General features: G+C 42.8%; 1 protein-coding gene across 12 annotated transcripts in view; it reads right to left on the bottom strand.

Moving 5' to 3' along the window:
- The window catches only part of LOC102088218 (BEN domain-containing protein 5), an 889,197-nt gene that overhangs the window by 383,872 nt on the left and 485,819 nt on the right, over positions 1-19,506 (bottom strand). The window lies entirely within an intron of this gene.

Raw genomic sequence — 19,506 nt, 5'->3', positions numbered from 1 at the left:
ACATTTCATATTTTTTCGTAACAGTTCAATATTTCATAAACAATGTACCTTAGGAAATAATAGCTATACACACATCTTACTGATACTATGGGCATCAGCTATACTAACAGCATTTCACAGAGACCAAACAATTCATAATAAATGACAGAATTAGGAAATAAGTTATCCAGACTGAGTATCCCGTTCCTCCCCCTTCATCATTTTCAGGGACTCTGTCACTGGTACCACGCTGCAAAGACCACAAAACTATTGTAGGATGGGATTAAAATTCAGAATGAGCGTGACAAATTGGAGAAAGAGCCTGATGAGAAAATGGTGACAGATCAATAAGGACAAGGTTATACATACAAAATAACTAACTGAACAAGTACAGGCTAGAAGACAACTTGAGATTTTGGAAGAAGAACGGTGGCGTATTTTAAACCGGAAACAAACTCAACACAAGCCACCAGCATCAAACTTTACAAATGAGGTGAATGTTAAACATTTGATTTCATCCGCCCACTTTGTTCGGCGTTTACAAAGCCTTAGTTGGAGAAGTAAATAAAGTATTCTGCGGGGAGCCCGGGAGAGAGCGAGGGAGTTCAGAGGTGCCACACAGCAATGGCTGGAAGGAGCGAGGTTGTCCGCTCTCAACTAAAAAAAACTTCAGATCTTTAAAAGTCTGTTGCAAAAAAAGGGGAAAGAACTATTTATTCTCTATAGCAGAGAGGGCAGAAGCAATAGACTTCTTATTTCAGCAAGGTCCAGTTAGTTTAGACATCAGTAGAGCACTCTGACCTGAGACTGGAAGGTACCGTGGCTACAGAGAACCTCTGTCCCTCAAGGTTAGAGAAACAGCCCTGAAGCTTCATACAGGTTTCCCTGGCTTGGGTTGGGTGTCACACCAGACAACACCTCCAGGCATCTCCTGGGATGACTGTCAAAGACTCGGTGGCGTGGTCACGGGTGAGGTGCCAATGTAAAGGTGCTAACGTAAGGGAAGCAATTTACAGTAAACGCTCTTTTCAGGTCCTGCAACCCCCCAGGAGCTACACTGCGCATTCCTGAGTGTGTTTGAACCCAGACACCCGGAATTTGAGGGGAGACCAGAAGTATGCCTGTGAAATGTTTCCCCCCGTGTTTTGCTTGCAGCAAACACACACACAGCGCTGCACCGCGTGGCCACGCTCGTCCTGCAGCACGAGTGCTGTCACATCACCGGGCAGAGAGTCAGACAGGCTCCTCCGGACACCCCTGGGGTTCACAGGCGGTGGGGTCAAAGACACCGCGTAGCAATGGGGTGACACCAGTGGCGAGCTGGGCACACATGGAGCCAGCTCCATGGGCCTGCACCCATGGACGGGCTGGGAGCTACTCATGGAGTCTGTGTGAAAGAACCAACTCCAGCAGGAGCAAATAGGGGGAATGAAAGCATCTGGCCTGAAACAATAAGTTGATGTGTCAAATACTCCTGTTGTTTAGTCAACAACAATCCAAGTCAATGTATTTGCTGTGAAGAAGGGAGAGGAAAGCTGAAAAAAATAAAATGAACCCTGGTGGGGAAAAATAAGATCCTTTTTGATGTTGTTTGGTTTTTTTTTTGTGACCCACATTTTTAAGCATTTATTCACATTGACTTTTTAAAGGAGAGAAATACACATGATTTGCACTTTGGGATAAGTTGAAAGTGTCCATGCAATTTCATGGATGGCAGAATACCAATTTTGCTTAAATGATAGAGTCCCACCACATGTCTCTTATTTAAATGACCTGAAAATAAGAGATATGAAGGCATAAGTAAGAACAGAAAATGAACCTAAATATATAAAACTAGTGCATTCGGTGGTATTTCCCCCTGTGTGTTTCACTGCGAGCACCAAGCGCACTCTCGGAGGTCGTTATCCTCGCATCAGCCCTCTCCAGAGCCCTCGCCCTCTTCACAAGCCAGAGAGAATATACAGAATATACAGAACAGCCACTCGCTTAGGGCAGAATCCCTGACTCCCTCACAAAGCCAGGAGGGGAAGTTTTGTTTGGAAAAAGCACATTGTAATTTGTTGGAAGAGCAATATCGTCCTTCTGCGGGACCCGCAGCACAATAAAGCGGCAGAAGCTGGATGCCATCCAGGATGTGAAACTTGGGCATTGCAAGTAGTTTATTTCCAAGTCAGAACAAACAAATAAGAAAAAGCAAAGTTGAGTGTCCTGGGGACAATAATACCAGATTTTGTTTTCAAAATCTGAAACATTTAGGTTTTATATCACAAAAAATAATTTCAAACTTAGCGTAATTCCATGGTTTTTCTCAACTTCATCGAGTCAACTTTTGTCTCATCTACTAAAACTCCTCTTCCCCTATGCATTTGCCATATCTGCTATAGTTTTCTCCAGATGCTGGTACTTCCTCTCGCTTCTTTAGCCTTTCTCTGCTCCTCAGAGGAACAGATGTTAGTACATTTTAATAAGTTTTCCCTTCTATCATTCCCAGTAACTACCATGAAAGGAACTGCCCATCTTGAGTGCCACAAAGCCTTCGAAATCAATGTTCTTGGTCTAGATTTTGCCTCCTTGCTGTCTCCTCTCAACATTTACTCTCACACTTCCACCGAAACCAAAAGCCTCGCCTGGTTATTAGGTAACATCTGACTTCTGAAGGAAGTTTCTAGACATCTAAATCAAACCAGGGTGTTTGATTCCCAGCAATGCCGTGTACGCTGCTCTGACGCAGGTCAACTGTCCTCCTGCTCTTTTAGATCCCATGCACATCTGTCCGCCAGCTTCTTGCCCGGCCTGATCTGAGCGTGAAACTCGACCCACGCTGTGTGCAAATAACTTCTTATATATACTTTTCTAAGAAAGCACACCAGTATTAACCCACAGAAACAAACGGTGGAGACAAACATCTTTTAAAAATTCAGAACAAGTGAAGTTTAACCTCTTCTGCTTGGAGATTTAATCATCATCAAGTTCCCTGGCACTGCGTGTTTAATTTATTCATTACTCCGTGTAGATTCTATTCCTGTTTCCACTCACCTCAGAGGGAGCTGGGCGGGTTATAAGATCCTACCCGCCATCGAGACGAAAGCCGATGTTCATTTAGCATCGACTAAAGCGGCAGAGCGCCTGCGGTATCTGCAGCATTTCCCATGGGTAACGTGTTCCACCAGCGCGGGGGATCACGCTGTGGTGTGGCACGTGGAGTCACCGTTTCAGATTTGATCGTTTCATCCGTGACCCCTTTCTGGACGACACGGGGGCCAGACCTGTGTGAGGGACTCGGGACACGGGAGGCTCAGAAGTTCCTGTCTCGCCCATGGACCAGGGGCTGCAATAAGCAGCTTTCAGATAAACCAATCCGTGCTTCATTTTTGCTGCACATTTTTTATTCACTGCATAAGCGTTTAATAAAACCTTTACAGCAGTGCTTTTATTTCGCCTAATTCTTTTTAATTTTCCTTCATTTTAATTAGCTGCATTTAATTCACACAAAATCAAGCATCGGGTTTGTGCTTTCCTTTGGGCCAAGTCATAGTACTTCCAGGAATCATTAAGGCACACGTGGGTCCAGCAATGTAAACTTACTTGGAATATTAAAAAGGCTGTTTAAAAAGAGCAATAACTGTTGATTTCATTTCCATTGTCACAGTTCAAATGCTGAAAGCAAGCAAATACTGTATTTCATTATAGACATACTATTCTGTCATTTGTTCAAATAATGTGCTTTGTTTTGTAGGACCTTCAGAAAAATGAGCACCTTACCTCAGGGCAGAATATGTCCCTTTGACTTTTAAAGAGCAGCACATTTCAACATGGTTTGGTGCTAAGACACCCCGGCACAGTTCCACTGTCAGTAGTTTTCCTGGTTTGAGGGGTCTCATAGTTAAAAATATATAACTATGTCATCTCAGTAAGCCGAAAAACAGTCACTGTGGTCCTACTGGAGGGAAAAGTCTGTTAAGAAATAAACGGTAGCGTTTTCAACTGTTCATTCTACTTATTGAAATGAATAAGGATGCCCGAGTGCATTTGTGCAGCGCTGAAACACCTCTGAAACAAACACCTCTGAAATACATCTGCAATACCTCTGAAACAAACAGCTCTGCACTCCCGGCATGGGTAGATGTGCAAGGTTTAAAAGACTCCTGAAAATATAGATGAGCAAGCGAACAAGGACAGCAGAACCATTCCGTCAGACACCGCGCAACCAGCACGGAGGAGATTCCGTCTTCACCTTTTCTAATTGCTCTGAGGGGAGAAAAATGTAGCATTGAATATTCACGTATAACTGAGACATGATATTCCATGTGGATCAAACCCTATTTCCCCGCATTTGTTTTCCCAGATTTCTTGTTAAAAGAGCATTACGCCCTGACTTTGCGCTCATTGCCGAGTACATTAATTGTAGTTCTTGCAGTAATAATCCCTATCCCCACGTCAGCTTGTCCTCTTAAAGCAAACCAAACGGAGCAGCCCCGGCCCCAGTGAACCGCTCAGTCATTCGAAGGGCTGCAAACCCACCCAACAGGACCATCCATCACGTTCTAAATATCCCATTCCCGTTCTCTAGCAGATGGAGCGCAGCACTTGCTTCACTAATCAGCAGAATATAATTCACCTAAACTCTCCAACCAAATACATTCCTGCAAGAGGAAATGACTCCAATCCACCGAGTGGTTTTGTGCAGAAATACAAAGCGCAGAGGGAAGGGGATGCCTTTGCTGACAAAAGCTCCGAGGAAAATACAGAAAATTAGTGAAAGACAATAAACAGAAAGCCCCATATGTTGAGGGAAAATGAAGAATACACTGCTGTGCTTATTGGCTTATCAAAATATAGACTTAATTTGCTTCAAGAATTGAGGTATTGTCTGTATTGTAGTTTAAACAGCATATGAAAAGTACCATTAGGCAGATTTTTGAACTATTCAATCATAAAAGTTTTACTTCTAAAAAATGATAAGTTTACCGGCCTTTCGAAGTGAAGCTGTAGTTCACACCGAAATCTTTACCTGTGTTTTCTGTTCACATACTGTTAGAATATGGAGAAAGCGAAGGTGGGGAACAAGAAAAGGAAGTGGGGGAACATTGTACATATATTTTAAAAATCCAATCTATCAGTATTGTTGATTTGGAAACAAAGTGAAAGTCTAAACTGGCAAGGTTCAAAGTCTGAAAACAGGCTGCTAAAATAATAATTTAAAAAATCATGTGGAAGTGTCTTCCTTGTTTCAACCCAATTTTCAACGTTTCAATGGGAGAAAAGTGCAGGAACACTCTCTTTCTTTCTTTGTTCCCTGGTTCTCATGTTCCTGCACCAGGTCACGTCAACAGGCACTCTCAGGTGTTGGAGACAGTAATGAGCATCTTAGCTCCTCTCACCACAACCAGCATCTGGTATTTTGAAATCTCATGATCCAGGCTTCCCCACCCCAGTGCAGAGGGAAATAATGTAATAGCAATTATAAGAACATTAGTTTCTCCCCTGTTTTACGCTAAATGAGACAGATCAAGAACGCTGCTCCCTGCGGGTGTTCTGCATCATCCGGTCACCCCGTATTGGTGAGAGAAATACATTCCTAGCAAAAATCATCAACATTTTCTGCAAGTAGCACATTCCTAGAAGCCCAGAGATTGCTTCTGACCTTGAAAGGGAAGTATCGAGAGCAAAATGATGTAAGATTCAGAAATCAGGAAAGAGCCTGGTTTGATTAAGCCATACATCTGAGTAACTGGAGACTTCACAAAGTCAGTGGTGGAATCTGTGTGCAGCACCAAGGGCTCGGTGGAAGCCTGCAGCTGGTGATACCTGGGAAGCAGAGGTGATTCCACGCAGAGGTGCGCTCACGGCCAATTCACAGCACTGTGTAAAAGTCATATTTTATTCAACTGAAAATATGGTACAAAAAAGAGTTTCCTCGCCTCACCTGAGGATCTCGTGAGCAGCGATTTATCTGCTTCTCCTCCATTATTTGAATGAAATGCCACTCTGCCTCCTGGCTTATTATCTTACTGGGACTGAGAAGTTAGACTGGTCTCCGTATACAGCTCACGTGCGTGCACGTTTAAGCTCTTATTGGATTTTGGACCTTTTTGTGAAGACTACCATGGAACTTTGATTTGCCTGTACGACCAACAATTTCTGCAACAATGGAGTTCTGTTATCCTACTCATCTAATCTTGATACAAGTCATTGAAATAAATAAAATACCTAACCTGATGCTTAAAAAGAACCAGCTATTCCCAGGCAGATAATCGGGCAAGTTTGAATGATAGGAAAGCTTTACGCTTTAGGAATGAGAGCGAGCTGACTGGTGCCTGGGGCGCGCTGCCGGCTGCCAGCCTGCAGGGCTGGTGGGGTAAGCTGCAAATGGCATTGCAAAAGCTGGAGGGTGAGACACGGAGAGAGAAACGGGGCTGAACGAGGCTTAGGTGGGAAAGAAAGGTCACGCTGCTCTTGGGGAAAGACCAGGAGAACATTTCCAAAACTTCTCTCTATGCATGACGAGCTGGGTTGTAAAGCTAAAGGGCCAAATTATGTATTTTGAAAGAGTTCTAAATGAAGGAACATATGCGTTAACATATTTCAAGTGATATGTTTTAAAAACATTATCAAGCTTTTATGCACATGTTGCATCGTTTAGCTCCTAAATTTTGCTGTGAGATCTGTGGGAAGAGATAGCCTGCTTGCTTTGATTCGCAGCCTTCGTGCTGTGTGCTGCCTCAACACATTCCCAAATGTGCGTGGAGAACAAAATTAACCCCTGATAGGCACTCACAATACATTCGCATACTATCTGCTAGTTCAGGGAAACCACATTATCTGTGTGACCTGTTCTTCACCAAGTAAATCAGCAATACTTGCACTGCAGGCAGTGGAACTGCACTAATACAAGACTCATATTGGACTCAAAGACGGTTACATAGGTGCCATTTTGCCTGATGGCTACAGAGATAAAATAAGAACTAACATATATGTGCACAATCATGTCTTAAGGTGTTTCATATATACTTTTCAACCTCCTCATATGTTCAGAAAGAATATCCCAGCGATCCTGAAAGCCCAACAGGCAGCGAGTGTTGCCCCAGGCCCAATGTGCAGCTCATTTTTGCTCAGTGCACCCTCAGCCAAAAGGCACAAATGCAGGAGGCATTCCCCCTCCAAAAAATCTCTCAAGCTGATCCTAAAGAACATTGACACACACAACTGGGATTCATATTGAGCATTTCAGCATCAATTATGGAGATCAAGGGCGTTTTTGATGAAACAACTTCGGGGGTTTGACAGGTATTTACTGTACAAGTCAAATAAAAGACATCTAAGAGCTGCAAGAGCAGAGCCGTGCAGTGACAGCAAGGCAGGACGCGGGAATCGGCAACAAACCCTCCCAGTGATCTCAAATCCAAACAATGATCATTAGGGATTTTAAGACAGACATAACTGCGTAACAAAGCCACACTCCAGTCCGAATGTCAACCTTGCCTTGTCTTTAAATGGACATTTGAAATAGAAAATCTAATTTTCTTGCAGGTAGGTACAAGAAGCTATGTGTAGTGAATCGGTTCAAACAGAGGAGCGGTGGTTACAGGACCAGGCAATGCACATTTTATGTCAGCAGTTGTCACAGCACCAGCAGATTTTCAGTGCTAGGAAAGAACGGTCTGACAACTGAAAAGGGGAAGAGGGGTGGCAGCAAGGTTACGACGTGGTTAATGCTATGGAGTTCTGGTTTATTGTGGCCGTGCGGGTGGCACTGCCAAAGGCCAGACTTGAGAACCTCCCCTCTTTGGGGGGACCCATGTTTAACACAGACCCAAACAGCTCCAGAGAGTCTTTCCTATTGAGCTGCCAAGAAGGTGCAGAAATCCCTATTAAATACACACATGTATACATGAAATAATTCCCAGGGAAGTTTTAGCAGCCAGCCCAAGACCTTGTGGTTCTTCACCAGACTTATGGCAGACTAGACAACAACTGCTGCTTGTTAGTTGCGATGACATAATTTATTGCTTCTGTGTGCTCGTATCCGGTCCTCAGGAACAGCATCTCCAAGCTCCAGTTTAACACCTGGTTTATGAACGCTGTCACCAACATCGACACGCTACAATATCCCTCGCTAAATCTGTCATTCGTTGCACACTCTGCTGCCTTCCGCCCAGCAAAAAGCATCCACCCACCTTGGAACACACAATAAACCTCGCTCTTCATCATAAAACTCCAAAGGGTTTGTCAATCACCAGCTCGAGTAGTTCATAGCAGCTAAAATTACAACTGTGACACTATTACCTGTTAACTGTCTACCCGTTGATAGAATCTCTTCTTTCAGTTATATATGTGCTCTCTTTAGGAAGCAGCCAGTTTCAGTAAAACATCATTAATATAATTAATATATTTCATTACCTTTGTTCTGCTTCGGTTATTTTTCAATGAAAAAGCTGAAGATTTTCAATAGCTGGGGGAAGAAATAATGTCAACTTGAATACAGGATTTCTTCATTATGATTCCTGAATTTGATTTCCAGAACAGAAGTAGAATGTGTTTGTCAGGATAATGGCAAAAAGGGAAACAATAAGAAGCCTTTGTTATTTTAAATAGTTAAGTTGTTACACAATATGATGGACTTCTTCTGTTGTACCTTAATGGATAGCAACACAATCAATAAATGGCTGTAACAATTTCGTTCTGCTTCACCTGCTGTAATTGAAAAATAACTCAAGCAGAACTTTAAAGTAGTTTGCCATGTATATTTTTTCTTCTGTACACCCCCCTCCCCAACTTTTTTTTGATTAAGATAAAGATTACACTTTCGTGATTGGAGTAGGTGTAATTGTTATTATAAACCCCTTTCAACAAGCTGTTCTACCCTGAGAATAACCCTGCACGGCTACAAGACAATGAATGAAATCAAGGGGAAAAACCACGGATCCGAGTGGCACGAACAAGAATGTCATTGGTAGGGAGAGGAAATGGGAAGAAATGGGGTCCTGACGTTCACCGCCCAAGACTGTTCAAGCTACAATGGGCACCGCTTCCTCCGTTAGAGGTTCACTAACAGAAAACTATGGGGCTAAAGTCCATCAGTTCTGCTCGTGAAAAATCTGGAGAAACTCTAGTAATTCCAGATAGATTATTTGTGATTTATAAATGCACGGGGGAGAAACCATTTCAGTTGTATTTTTGCCCAATTGTAGCATCAAGACGCAAGCGCTGCAATCATGTCCAATTAATGGTGTATAAGAAGTGCTTCCATAAAAGAATTCGAAGTGGTGATGCAGAAACAGAAACAGAAGTTGTTTGAAACAGAAGCTGTTTGAAACAGAAGTTATATTTAGATGGAGGTATAGAAACAATGAAAAAGTACTCGCCGAGCCCACCACATACGTTTTAAGTGCATAGGAAAGATTTAAAATAATAACAATAATAAATTATCTTTTCTTTAAAGTGTAAAGTAACTTGGACTACAAGCACATGAAAGTTGCAAAGAGGAGCTCCTAACCCTCCTCTCTGGTACAACAGGTATGACAACACACGTCTAAGAGCCATCTTGCCATGGGTTATGCTGGGTCGCTAATACTGGTGAGAAGAGGGAAGAGTTTCCATTGACTCTCGTCACTAGTTGATGCTGTGGGGTTTTTATAAACATACACTGCTGCTCTGTATTTCATACTCAAAAGATAAGGCTAAAGAAATGTGCCTTGAGCTTGGACCAGACTCATAGTGATAGTTTTGTGTTCCATGAGCCTGAGAAAGTTCTGCCCTCCACAAATGAATTTTGCTGTTGTTACAAGAGGGAGGTTTGTTGTGCAGACACCGTCACTGTGGACCTGGTATGACGTGAGGGGAGGCTGATCAGGGAAGCCTTTGAATTTAATAGTGTCCAGGTATGACCTGTATCTGGTGGCCGGAAGGTTTGTTCAGAAGAAACAATAGTGCCAGTTGTTGTATTTCAATATTCCACTCATCAGCCGTCCCTCATGTAAGGTGTTCAAAGACAGAACGATGCGCTGTATTGGGAACTAAATGCAACTAATGAGCAAGTCTGAGCGAAAGGAACCAATGAAAATTCTTGGGTAATACAGTAATAAACCTTAATGCTAAAAATGTACCAAGTTGTCAGCTGCTGACTGATACAGTTAACTCTTATAGTAAACTTTTAGATTTTAATTCCAATGAAAACACAAATGTTTTCTGTCAAATTTGTTGAGCATCAGTGCTGTTTGTTTACTCAGTTACCATTTCTTTCAAACAAATATTTCAAAGCACCATTATTTTTTTCCCCTCCTATTTAACGAATACTTGGGGAAAAATAATCCACTTAAAAAGCCCTTCCAAGTTAAAATCTTCTCTTTGGGCACTTCAGTCCACAGCAGTCTCATTTGCTGGGCTCCCTTACTGCTCACTTCCCTCTAATTAGAGCCAAGAGAATAGATCACAGCAAGTAACTTACTCAACAAATTTAGCTTCCTTTCTGCTCTCCAAATGTCTGCAAGCAGATTGCAATTTCCTCAAAATTGTTCATTATTCAAATTTACTGTATATATTTTTTCTCCCTCTGAGTATTTCTCTATGGATTGATCAAGAAGAGTTTGCTTTAAGTATTCTGTATTCAAAATCCCAGCTGCCTTCAGTAGTTGTGATTAAATATAGAAGTCATGTGATATCGCTCCCGCTTCTCAAACGCAAAAGCATAACTCTTTTTTAGACCCCAATTTGGCAAAGAACTTAAGCATGTGCCTAAAATTAAGCCTAAACGTTCTGTGCCACAGAGATGAGACTATTTACCTCATTAAAGTTTAACACGCTTTTAAGCATTTTTTTGGATCCGAACCAAACAATGTCTCCTCCCCCCAAACAACACAAGGGATTTTACTCATTTACTTGGATTATTTGTTCCCCTCACTTCAATCTTTCACAAAACATTTAATATATAGGACACTACTAAATTCATTATTTGCCTTCGCTGACTCTCTCTCCCAGCCACATATGTTCTCAGCTACAATGATCGTCCCCGCTTGGGAACTCTTTTAACTAAATATCATTCTTAATTATACGTCAAGGCTATGAATACACATATTTAACATTATCGCACACAAAAGTACAGTCCGTGTAAGAATCCAATACCCAGCTGCTGTTTCCAAGCAAATTGACGTGGAACCCTCAGAGGGCCCTGCTGCTTGAACCCCACCAGCAGCAACCACTGAAAAATCAGATGGAGATTATTTCTGTTATAATGGAGAGCAGCAGGTCTCCAAGGGGCTACAGGAGAGCCCATTTGATAAAGTTTAACACCTTCACATTGCAGGACTTCCCACGTTTCCACACGTACATCTGCACCAAGAGACCGGAGTGTTCCTAGTGGCCTGAGGTGTGAAGCTTTCTCCTGTCCCACGGCAAAAACGTTTTCAATGGCTTAATAGCAAGTTAGATTTATGAAGAAGAAAAACAAAACAAACCGCTACACCACAGCCTTCCAGAAAGAGAATTAACAACTCTGGAGACAACAGTGGTTTACTATCTCGGTGTTATGTACCTGTCAATTAAAAGTTTTAGCGCTGATTGACCCAAGATTTCATCAGCGTGCGTGGGACTGTGCCCCGACAAACCTCCTGAAAGTTTTCTCTAAACCACTTTAGCTGAAGTTTCCTCGAAGTCTGAAGGAATACTACGTTGACAATAAATCCACATCAGGACACATCAAAACATCCCCCACAAAGATGTTGCTGTTCATATGGAATAAATATAGGAGCCTGTCTTTACAGGCGAGAGAAGCTTTTGGTGTTAGTAGCAAGGTTGTAGCTCAGATGTGTTGCATTTGAATTAAAGAAGAAAGCCACGAGAAGCCCAGAGGGCACAGCGTCCTTAAGTCCGGCCCAGGAGCGGGACCAGGCTGAGCAAACAGCAGTTTGCAGAGGGCAGGTCTGGACTGCAAGAGCTTTCCAAATCCCGGCCTCATTGCGGCAAAACCAAATCACCCTTTTGACCCCAGGTCCTCTGCTGATCTGATACTCTGTAGTTCAACCCATTCTGGCTGAAACAACCTCTGGACATTTGGATTAAATAAGCAGTTGTTAATCTAAGAGCAGGTCTAGAGTAGCACATACACTTGGAAGACTGAAAGACCTTGAAGTCCAGGCTGGATGCCAGTGAGGGAGATTTTCCTATTATAGTAAACTGATTGCTATTTTGTTTGGGGTTTAGTTTGGTTTGTTTGGGGTTTATGTGTGTGTGTGTATTTTTGTTTGGTTTGGTTTTGTGTTTGTTGTTGTGTCTGGTTTTGTTTTGTTTTTATAACTTGCAAAGGACATTACACAAATCAAAGGAACTCATAAGAAGGCAGACTAGCTGGTTATGGCTGTATCTAAGCAATGCCTAAGTGGTCCAAAGAATAATAATCAGTGTGTTATGTGCCAAACACTGGGTAGATATGTGTATATATGTTTTGAAAATGTGTATATTCTTGGAGAGATTTTATTATGGCTAATGCATCCTTATTGTGTATGACCTATGTGGATGACACAGATTTTCTGTGCTTTCATGCTGGTTTTATATATTTATTTCCGCACAAGATCTTGTGATGTTCAGTCTATGCCTTGCCCCTATAGCAGATGATTCTGTCTGAATTAGGGCAAGTTATACACACAAGATCAATTAGAATCATATAATGATTTAGGTTGGAAAAGATCCTTGAGGTCGAGTCCGACTGTTAACCTAACACTGCCAAGGCCACCACTAAAACATGTCCCTAAGCACCACGTCTCCAGTGTTTTAAACACCTCCAGGGATGTGGATTCCGCCGCTTCCCTGGGCAGCCTGTTCCAGTGCTTCACAGCCCCTTCGGTGAAGAAATATTTCCCAATATCCAATTTAAATTCTGAAGGCTTGTGTTATATGTTGTATGGGAAAGACCCAGCTGTGTTTTGACATGGGCTGCACAGTCCACGGCAGGCAGTGCAAGGTTCCACAAGGTACAAGATACACCTGCTGCTAAAACCCAGCCATGCCTGTCAATCAACAAGTGTTATATCTGGTGTCTCAGGTGCTGACGCTATGAGCAGGAGGAGCAACGGCTGTAGAATCTACTTGGAGCGGAGATTGCAAAGTGACTCAAAACAAAAGCTTGTTGACCTAAGGCATCTTACACTGAATGAGGAAAAAACCTCACCATAAATCAAAACTTGAAGGACAGATAAACGCTGGAGTCATTTAACTTTTGGTCTCGTGGCAGTGTTCAAGCTGTGTTACACAAGGTGCTCTCACTGCATGGTCTGGTGTGTCCAAACTTATTCATGTAGAGCACGACTTGCCAGGACCTGGCAGCTGATGCATATGGTGATGTGAGTTGGAAGAGATGCCTCACGCTTCATTGTCTCAGACTCTGAGTTCAAATGAGCACTAATTTCCAAATATGTTCTTAAATAAACACACAGCCACAAAAAAACAGGACTTGCAAGCTCATTTAAAAAGAAATTAGTGCATTCAGTGGAGGACCAGGAGAGGGTGTCTCCATTGCCTTCTCTGTCAGGTAAGAGGTACCCCGACACGCAGCAGGTATTGCAGTGCGGTGACAGGAATCGGCAGCTGACGGGGCTGGTGAAGCTGTCAGTAAGCAAACAGTTTCAAAATATAAATTTAACACAGAAAAAAACCCCAAACAAACAAAAAAAACCCCACACCAAAAAAAACCCCAATGACAAAAACCACACGGCGCTATTTTCAAGCAGTTATGAACACAAAGAGTACACAGCCTAACAAAACTCACATCTCCTAAGATCTGCAAGTGTAAAGTGCTGCTGGGTGGTTCTTAGCAGACTGTATTGCACAAGGTGTCATCCCTGTGGTGTGAAATGTAGATTCTGATTATGCTGTCAATTCTAATTCAAGCATTTGCTATTGCCTGGATTTCTAGAACTCAAAAATATTTATATAACATCAATTTATGTCACACCTTACATCCCACAGCACCCGAGAACGCAAGCCAAACTGATACACCAACTATATGCAGGGATCCCTTCACCCACCACTGAAATGCAGCAGCTGTTGAACCGCACGTGTCAATCGTACAGACCTTTATGTGAGATGAAACAGCACCAGGCTGCACGCAGTGCGGTGGGAACGCACCGAGAGCAGCCCAAGTCTGATTGCTTAGATTGCAATCTGGTGCCAGCACACTGAGAAAGGAGCTGAGCACCACTGCTGCATTACCCTTCCCCAGGCTGGTTTAATGCTCTGCAGGTAACCTGCACATTTTGAGGATAGTACCCCAATTTATCTTCCAGTGCCTTTTCATCTCTAGCCTACAACTCCTACATATTCGGAAACAGTTTTAATAAAGTGTACATGTAGTTTTAAAGCAAGACCTAATGATGCAGCAGATTTTATTCTCTGGAATCCATGTTTTCTACCGTGGATTTTGGTGAGGCATTTGGCAGCTAGAGGTCAGACTGCTTTAATTGTACGTCAGCAAAGAAAGAAAGGACCAATAAATATATTCGCACCTGAAAAGGCCACAAAAAGGAGAAAATGCAAGTGTGGAGCCGTAAATTTTGCAGTGCTTGTCAGCTGCAGAAAGGTGTCCGCATTGTAGACTTCATGGGACAAATTTATGATTTTGCAAATGTTCCCTTCATTTAAATCAGCATCCCAGTGACTTGATATCTGCAAATCACCCTAAAATCCTGATGGGCTGAAATACTAAATGCCACAATGGACCATCTCATGTTCATTCTTCCTGGTAAACAGGGAGGGGGATCTATCATAATGACACCGAGGCCTTTTGAGGAGCCCAAGGTCTGGCAATTATGTAGATGAGGCTGAGTGTTTAACTCCAATAATGGGGCTTTAGTGATGGATGGATCATGCCTTCCTGTACTTAAAAGATGCTTGTGATAGCTGAATTGTCCCCAAGTGGCACCCATAAATTTTGGCCTTTCAGAAAAGCCCACATATTGTGTAGGTATCACCCAAAACCCTCATTAGTTAGATTGTGACCTTTGCTGCGTGACGATCAGGCAAAAGCCTAGAAAAGGCCTGTGTTCGATTAGCACTGCAATTTGTTCATTATCTCCTGACAGGAATTTGCAAGTGTCAAAGACAATTCTGTTATGAAAAGGTCAAGATCTGGGTGGCTGGGGGAGAGGGCATCACTGCAGAAGTTCTGCCCCAGCATCAGCAGCCACCACCTGGATCGTCTTCCACGTCATTCTGGGGACCAGCAGCCAGGAGCAGGTAAATCACAATTTCACATAATCCATCTTCGCAGGAGTTAAATCACTTCAGCATAGAAACGGGTTTTCTGCTTTTTTACTTTAAATTATGGAAATTGTTTCTGACAGCAAATTGCTCCTAATTAATTTACGGTCTCTGCTGGGAAAACGCACTGTACTGTTGATTTCTACCTTCTACAGACTTAATTATAAAAAAAGCAAAATTTTCCCAAACTAATAACTTCTGTGCTTCTGGAATTAAGAGTTACAAGAACTGCAAGGGAGGCTGGGCCTGGCGCGCAACCAGTCTGAGGTTACACAGCACACCCACAGATACGTGATCCCCTCCAGTATCACCTCGGTAATACAAGAAGGATTATCGCCATTTTAGAAGACTCGATTTTGTTTCGTTTTGGATAAAAGTCAAACTTCTACAGTTGCAACACTGGCTGTCACACCATGAAGCTGCCCTGAACCTCTGGCATCACTTCACCATTGCCTTGGATGAACTGAGACCCGTTGGGGATGGTGGACACCCAACACTGGTTTATACTTAGCTTTCAGTTCTCCTGTCCCTGCCTGAGGCTGTGAAGCAGTTAGCAACATTATAAATACTTCCATGGTGGAAAGCTGCCATGCCACTAATATGGGAAGGGGACAAAGGAACTGCGCTGAGAACTCCAGTTTCACCAACTTATGGAGCCCCCATGACAGAGCAAGGTGGACTAGACAGAAAAGATGCAAAGCTACAGCCTCACAGAAGATAAAAAGCAGACTGAAGCAATAAATATTGCATCAGAGAAAAAGAAAAAAAGAGAGGTTGTGGAGAACAGCACCGTTATTACTCTGAGAAAAACGGGCATCGCATCTGTAGGGCTGAACAACCCATAGTAAGGAAAGAGACAGAAGGACGGCAAACCCTTAAGTGTTAAAGTTTGGAGATCCAGTCTGAGAGGTGAATGGTCAAGATCAGGATACTTAAGGGGAGAAAACGGGGAAGAAAATCTCCCCATCGAGCCACAAAGCATCTTTCCAGGGTTAAACACCTGCACCCCCTGCACACAACCAAACAGCCTCGACTAGTGGTCGCAGAGGTCTGAGAGGGGCACGAAACATCCTCCTCTGAGCAAGGATAAAAACCTTTCCTTTCGGTGCTGTCATCTCTGCCACCTTGTTTCCAGCTGATCCTCAGCCACATTTCCTCATGGCAACACAGGGGCGAAACACCCACTGTTATCCATTTCCCCCCTGTTATTTTCCTGAGACACAGTCCATTCAATTACAGTCTTTATTGGAATTCAAAACTTGTAGTTATCTCTTTGGCAGCTGATGATAAAACCTTTGATAGTGCATACTGGCGTTGGCAAAATGTCAAAAGTCCTATTGTACAAGCACAGAAAATTTGACCCACTTTTGTAATATCACGAGGGTCAGAGTCTTACATTAAATCCAGGGGGAAAATTTGGCACGAGCCCATTTGATCCATGATATTTAATTCTGCGAGTCAGATTTACTCAGCTGCTATCATTTCCTAAGCTGTCCCTGCTGAATGTTTCCCATCACTTGCTGCAGGAGAGAAAGTAGAAGCAGATCGCAGAAGAATCTAGAAAACGTCATTCTAATATTTTTGCATCCCTCCTTTGCTGACAGCGATGACATTTAAGAGGAGGGAAACATTGGTGGATGAGGATTCACAGCACTCTCGGTTACCATCAGGGAAACAGCAGCATAGGCACATAAGGGATGTGCATGTTATTAAAGTACAAACAAATACACTCAAGCTGGTTACACTTCCAGCCTGAGACTACAGGAAAAAGGGCATTGTTGCCATGAGAGCAAACACTGCATACTCTCATAGAGAAAAAGCTGTGGAGTTTAAGAGTATATGTTAGCGAATAAAGGGCGAATAAACCCTACAAGAATTTGCACGGGTATTAAAAACCAACCAAACAAAGCAAAACAAAAAACCAAAACCAACAGAAACCCAAATCCAAACAAACACACACAAAGAAAACCCAAGCAAACCCCAAAAGCAACAACCCACCCCAAAGCCAAGCCATAACAGCCCAGAGAAAACAAGTTAAGGCTGTGGCTACAATATAATTATACAGACACATGATACAGGGCAAGCAACCTTAACTCTGCCCGCTTAGTAACAATTTGAAAAACAGCCAAGAAAGCAAATTGTTAGAAATCAGGACGTGCAAGACAACTGTAACAAAAATGCAAACCAACCACAAAATATGAATATAAAACTGACCACCCAATAATATCCAGCCTTTCCTTTGTTTCTTATAAAGAACCATTATTCCCGTTTGCTCGTCCTAAGGAGAGTGAATGATTTCATTTTGCAGTAGTAGTTTTTCTTAAAAATGTCAACCAATGATCAATACTCCTTCCGAGCCACAAAACCTTTAAACATGTACCTCTGTTATAATTGTAAATAAAGCCTTGTGATGTTTCTGAAGACGTGTTTGGCGTTCGGCGCTGTCTCGTGAAGAAGGCAAGCACCACAATCAGAAGTCATCTCAGAAAATTACAACCTACACTTACAGTCAGCTGGGGCTGTAACTTCAGCAAACCGCTGCCATTAGAGAAGATCTGAACTGAATGACAATAGTGCATCACACAGCAAATTCTGCCCGTTTTCCTGGAAGTGAACACTACTGACTTGGTGTTTAATAAAAAAGAAGATAAGAAGTTAATAACTACAGAGTGTAACATTATTTTGAAGGGACTTACGGGAATTTCTTAATAAAGAGAAATTTGCTGTTCCTATGGATAAAATGCAGGATGAGCGAGCGATTTACTAAAGATAATAATCTAAAAAGATGTCAATGGTATGTCAATCTGATGTGCTATGCCATCAGATGGAGGAAACTAAAAGTGTAACGTGCTTTCAGAGAGACCTCCACCACAAAATGGGTCCCTGTCACCCCAATGCTGTTCCCCGGTATGCACACAGAGTTATACGGGGAGTTTTATACTGACAGGGGCACTGGCAGGAACAGTCAACAAAGTAAAAGCAGCAAGTGAAGCTCTTGTCCGCTGCAGCGTGTGCGGTGTGGGACTGACGCCGAGGACAGGCGGCAGCTCCGGCTGGAGCGGGACACGGCCGCCTGCCGTGGAGGACGAGCAACTGGACCAGAGCACATTGCACCCGCTCTCGGGCTCCTGCTGAGTGCCGTTCTCCTCCCAGGTGCCGCCTGAAGTGCTGGTTATTAACTATGAAGTCCTTGGTGGTCTAGCAACTCAATGAGCTCAGAACATCGAACACACTGGCTCAGTTTTCTTGTCATCTTTATATACGGCAAAACTATTGACCTAACTGAAATATTCCTCGATCACCATCACAAGTGGCTGACATCCCCAGGGCAGCCTTCTGGCTTCACCTGGCTGGTGCTGAAGGTCTCTGGACACAGTGCTCCACCTAATGGTCCATCACAACATGAACATCCTCACTATGGGCTTCATTAGATGAGGCATCTCAGATCTGGCTTTTGTCTGATGGTGGTAGTGATTCCCTCGGGAATCTTCTTTAAAAAAACAATCGAGCCATTTTTCATCATAACTTCAGTATGAGCAACAGTGTTACGGGTGAAGCAGATGGTGTTGAGTATGAACTATACATTTCGAGCTAAGGTTTTGCCTTTCATCTAATGTTATGACACTTAAATGCCTCTGTGATGAGCACCTTACAAATGTCTGAGACTACAAAAATGCAACGGGTGAGGTGGAGCAGAAGTATTTAGAACAATGGAACTGGGAAGAGCAGAAATGTACTTGTGTGGGGTTTACTGGGGAGACGCTGAGGACAGACTCCCCAGCCTATTCCTAAGCCTGGTGCTGAATCAGATGCTACCAGCCATGTATTTCTGCCTGTTAATCATAAGAGATGAAAAAACCCTGATTCTTACATAGAGACTGAGATCATAAAGTGACAAGTTACAAAGTATACTGCTAATATTACCACCATTAGCATTTGTGAATAAGCAAATTTAACATGAAAAGATTTCCAACAACCCAAATCCCAAGTGTCAAAACAGCAAGTCCTTCTACAAACTGAAAAGATGACATCAAGTCTTTCTCGTGCTCAAAAGAAAAACAACCATCAGGTTCGCAGAACATTCCCCACTTCTCCAAATGCTCTCCCCATGGGGACCTGCTGGCCACTTTTATCACCTTTGCCACTACTGTGTGGCTCTGTATATGAATATTTTAAGTCCTGAGTTCTAGTGGGAATATAAGATTTAACTATCGTGTCCTACAGGTAGAGTCCTGGTTATTTAACTAACATATCCTAAAGTAAAATGTTGGGCTAGCA

This window comes from Columba livia, chromosome 8, assembly GCF_036013475.1.
Source record: "Columba livia isolate bColLiv1 breed racing homer chromosome 8, bColLiv1.pat.W.v2, whole genome shotgun sequence".
Taxonomy (NCBI): Eukaryota; Metazoa; Chordata; class Aves; order Columbiformes; family Columbidae; genus Columba; species Columba livia.
The sequence above is the reverse complement of the archived record's forward strand: the minus strand, read 5'-3'. Positions and strand labels throughout refer to the sequence as shown.